This window comes from Arachis duranensis, chromosome 3 (genome assembly GCF_000817695.3).
Source record: "Arachis duranensis cultivar V14167 chromosome 3, aradu.V14167.gnm2.J7QH, whole genome shotgun sequence".
Classification (NCBI taxonomy): domain Eukaryota; kingdom Viridiplantae; phylum Streptophyta; class Magnoliopsida; order Fabales; family Fabaceae; genus Arachis; species Arachis duranensis.
This window is the reverse complement of record NC_029774.3, coordinates 27,975,726-27,980,374: the sequence shown is the minus strand read 5'-3', so window position 1 is coordinate 27,980,374 and position 4,649 is coordinate 27,975,726. Positions and strand designations below refer to the sequence as shown.

At 34.8% G+C, this 4,649-nt stretch overlaps 1 long non-coding RNA gene across 1 annotated transcript; it reads right to left on the bottom strand.

The window, feature by feature from the left end:
• Positions 1 to 1,495: 1,495 nt before the first annotated feature.
• Positions 1,496 to 4,417, bottom strand: LOC127745809 (uncharacterized). Its single transcript, XR_008007386.1, has 3 exons — positions 4,148 to 4,417; positions 3,142 to 3,262; positions 1,496 to 2,217 (listed from the first exon to the last, which is right to left on the bottom strand). It is a non-coding gene; the product is annotated as an uncharacterized LOC127745809 (long non-coding RNA).
• Positions 4,418 to 4,649: the final 232 nt, after the last annotated feature.

Sequence of the window (4,649 nt, the reverse complement as noted above, 5' to 3'; positions counted from 1 at the left end):
CTAAGTGAAAGCTGAAATCATTATTGGTGGAAGATCTAGAGGAAGGAAATGACATCCTACTATACTGTTACACTTAAATTTACTATTGATTTTAATCTTTATACTGCAATCATACTAGTGATTTCATGCTAAATTCGACTTATATGTCTTAAATTCCTATCGAATTGATTGGAACTTAGACGCAAATTTTTCAATCAAATTAATAATTAAAAAAGAATGTTATAGGATTAACACTCCTAATAATATAAAAAAATTTGAGAGAGTTAGTGAATGTTATTTCAAATATAAAGCAAAAATGAAAATAAAAAATATTGACCACCTAAATTTTTTTCTAAATTAAATAGCTAATCAATCTTTATTTATGTATTATTCTTTATGATCACCCATTGCCATTATATTTGAGTAGTAATTACTAATTAGCATTCCTTAGTTAGAAGATTTATTTTTATCTAATATATCAGAAGATATTTTAAAGTATAAAATATATTAGTTCCTTAAACTATTTAATACTTTAAACTATTCACATACTAACACTACAAAAGAAACGGGAAATTGCGGCGCTTTTTGGAGTGATTTGTAGCGGTTTTAAGCCGCCGCGAAACAGAATTCCAGCGGTTCGTTAAGCGTCACCTATTAGGGGGTGGTTATATGATTTAGCGGCGGTGCTAAGAAACCGCTGGCACAACCGCTGCAAATTAGATAATTGATTTTGCAGCGGTTTTAAAACCGCCGCTATTTGGTTAGTGGATTTAAAAAAATTGCGGCGGTTTTAAAACCGCCGCAAAACTGTGAGGTTTTTAAAAAAAAAATTGCACAGTTTTAAACCGCCTTGACCAATTTTGTTAGCCAAATTGAAGTTACTTGTGGCATGGGCCAGTTCTTCATATGAAAACTTTGCTGATTTTTCTATACTTGTGTTTACAAAGCTATCAGAGGCTTTATCTGAAAGAGGGATGATAAGTAAGAGTCACTCGACTGTTCATGTTCACCATTCTTGCTTTATACACAACATAAATTGTACTGAAGCCATCAAGAAACTGGAAAGGAAACTATCTCTAAGTAAAAGAGTTGTCAAACCATTCTTCAACTGAGCAGCCCTACGAATCCCTAGTCTTAATTCTCCATCATCACCCCTAAGGAATAACACAGCATCTCCAGACACAAGCTTCTTCTTGTTCACAAATGCACTCCATCCAGTTGTGAGCAAATGTCTCCGTGGCTGCCCTGCTCATAAAAAGACAAGAAATGATTACTCCGCGCATGCAGACACATAAGAATGGTAATGAATGAGATACCTCTGTATATATGTCTAAACCTCCATTCAAGGCCATGCAAATCCTTCGCCACAAGCTCTTGTGAAGGCCTCTGTTGATTGTAATCCTAAAGTGAGCAATAAAACATAATTTCAAATTGTTATAAAGATAATGAAAGAACAAAAGTCTTAGATCTGCTAACTTCACCACATCAACAGAACATTTAGAAATCCACCATGAGTGCTAGTGTAAGAAGCAGTAAGAGTCTTGCAAAACATATGGGGTGTTGTTGACTTCACCACAGCTTCAGTATCATCTTCTTCACCATCAGCATCAACTAATAGAGGCGCTTCATTTAATAGTAAACACATATCTTTCCTTTCCCTTTCACTCTTCTAACAAGAAACTTTGTACTTCTTTTTTACCAGTTAGAAAGTAAAGTTGAAGAGCTAGGTAACATAGACAAATACACAGGTACCGTTGTGTACTTTTTGTGTTATTTGGTTTCCCAGAAACATGACACGCAGCTAAATTAAGCAAAGCTTAGTCAATCTTACTTTTAATTGACCCCTAAGGTCTAGGCACTAAGTAGTACTAAAATGTTGAGAGAATTTGAAGTATGTTTCTCAATTTCTTCTTCAAATCTAAACTAAAACAAATTAAGATCATAAATATCCTAAATTCATAATTCAGAATTCATAGTCTTGTATAAATCTCACCTCACTTTCAGGAACCAACAAGACCTGGCAATAGACTTCATCACTGCCTTCCTCTGCCTGCTCAGAAAAAGAACAAACATTTCATGAAATTTTCAACAGAAGCCAAACTAAAACTTCGAAAGAGAAAGAATCACACAACTGCTTATTAAATCCATGAAAATAAAAGGTTGAACTCCTCCACTTTTCACTGAGGAAAACTAGCAAGGAATAGGTCCAACACCTAGAGAGTAACCAATCACCATAGTCTACAAAGAAATGATTCATCAAGCCGGTAAAAACTGAAATACATTATGTCAAATCAAAATAAATTTAAATATTCAATGTAGCCCACAAAACATGCTTTGCCTTCTCTAAACTAAACACAATTCAGCATGGTTGTCTTTATAAAATAAGTAATTTGTGATCATATATAGGTCCAACCTTTCTGGTTGAATGAAAACATCAGCAGGGTATCTCAAAATAAATAAATGTATTGCAATATATATATATATATATATATTGAGCCCCATAGAGTATAATTGCAATTTTCGCAAGTGGGCACATGCCTAAATTAAGGGGTCAGTGACCCTATATTGCATGTAAGTGACTCCATAGTCCATATCATTGAAGCAAAATGTGAGGTCTTTTTTGCTCTAATTGATTTCATTGTGTCTTAGATCTGTGCACCACTGCTCCTAAGTCACTTCAAATATATAATAAAGTAGAACTGAATCTGGCTAGCTTCAATCTTAGATGCTTATTAAGGCTTCTAGCTACCACTAGGCACTACACACTGGATTGTGCTTTGTAATTAGTAATCATGCATGATCACTTTCAATAATATAGGGAATTTATATAGGTTTGGTCTCAGATTTACTATTGAACCAAAAAGGGTTAATTTACTTACTGACTAATATTACAATATAATGTATGAGTTGGCGAACTAAACAATATAGAACTAGAAATAAGTGAATCAAAAGGATAAAAATAGATAACATGGAGGATAGTTTTATACTTGGAAACACCCAAAATGAAAGTATCAAAATTTATTGAAATGCTAACTACTTAATTTAGTTATCAAAATTTGCTGGTATAGTTCTTCAAACATTCAATGTAAATGTAATTAGCAAAACAGAACTGAAAGCCATCTTTGTTTTCAAGACAAGAATAATTATTTGCAATTTATATACCTCCAGGACCAGATAGCAAAATAGCTCTGCTTGCTAGAGAAAGCTTCTTGGTGTGCTTGGATAAATTAAGATGCTTCAAATAAACATGTGCAGCATTTGTCAACAACACTCGAGTTTTTTGCTGTCATTATCAACATTATATAGAAACATGAGTGTTATTTATTCATCATAACTCATCCATGAATCAAAAAATAGTTATCAATAAAAAATTGTGGCACAATTAGACCAAACAGTAGATAATTGAACCATATTTCAGGAAAAAATGCTCTTTCAAAGTATGTTTATAACTTGATAACTATTTGGAACATGATGATTGAGTTTAACTAGATTCTGATTAATGATGAGTATAAATTAAAAAGAAAAAGAAGCAAGAAGCTGTAGTTCAAGTTCAAGTTCAAGTTCAATTGCCCTTTTTATTGAGTATGGAATAAATAAGATTGACTTATTATTTTATACATCTTGTGAGGGTGTAATTATTTTCACCTAACTTCTAAGCTATTAATACATCTACCAGTGTCCAAAACCCAACAATGATGAGAATCTTATGCAATTGGCAACCTTCTCATCAAGGAATGGTTATCAGAGAACTAACATGATCTATAACAAAACTACATAAATAGTATTGGAGATCCAAATAAGCTATCATTTCATCACTCTTCTCTTGTAGCTTTGCAGTTTTTGATCCAAAAGATGCTCTCTCAATTCACTCCTAAACAGCCAAAAGAATTAAGCCAATATATAACCATAGAAATTTCAGGATTCACAAAGAAGCACAAGGGAACTCAACAACAATAACAAAATCTGAGATAGTTACACTGAAAGACCAAGATGCATATCTTAAATTAAGACTAGAGTTCGAACCAAAATAGCAACTGAATTGGGAACAAGCAATTAAACTAAATTGGTGCAAAGAGATTCGATCAACAATCAAAATGATTCAATTCAAACAAAGGTACGAGGACAAAAGATGAAATTGAAAGATAAAGAAAAGGGGGAGAAAGAAAACCAGGAAGCGGGAAGAGGGTACGTTCGAGCGGCGCACAGCAGGGCAAGGGGGAAGGTTGACGACGACGACACCGGGGCGGTTGGGAAGCCACGCGGCGACACCGGGATGTGCACGGCAGAGGGACGAATAGCGGACGTGCCTCTCCACCTTCCATTCGTGCACGGGAGCTATGCGGCAGCTTGAGCAGATCCATGACGAGGAATGATGTAGCGGCTGCAGCTGATGGTGATTGGCGCTTTGCCCCCTTTTAGGTTTGCCCCCTTTCCTCTAATTTCGATTATGAAAACAATTTTTGAGTAGTATGTAATTGGCAGCGTTTGACACACAGAACCGCAGCTATCCTGATCGATCTTTCACACGGAGATAAACCCGCTACAAGAACCGCAGTCACTCAATCAATTTGTGGCGATTTGGCAAAAAACGCGGGCAATTTTCCGCTGCTAAATTCCGCTTTTCTTGTAGTGTAATATTAATTAATAGTTATATATTTGTGTTAAAATTA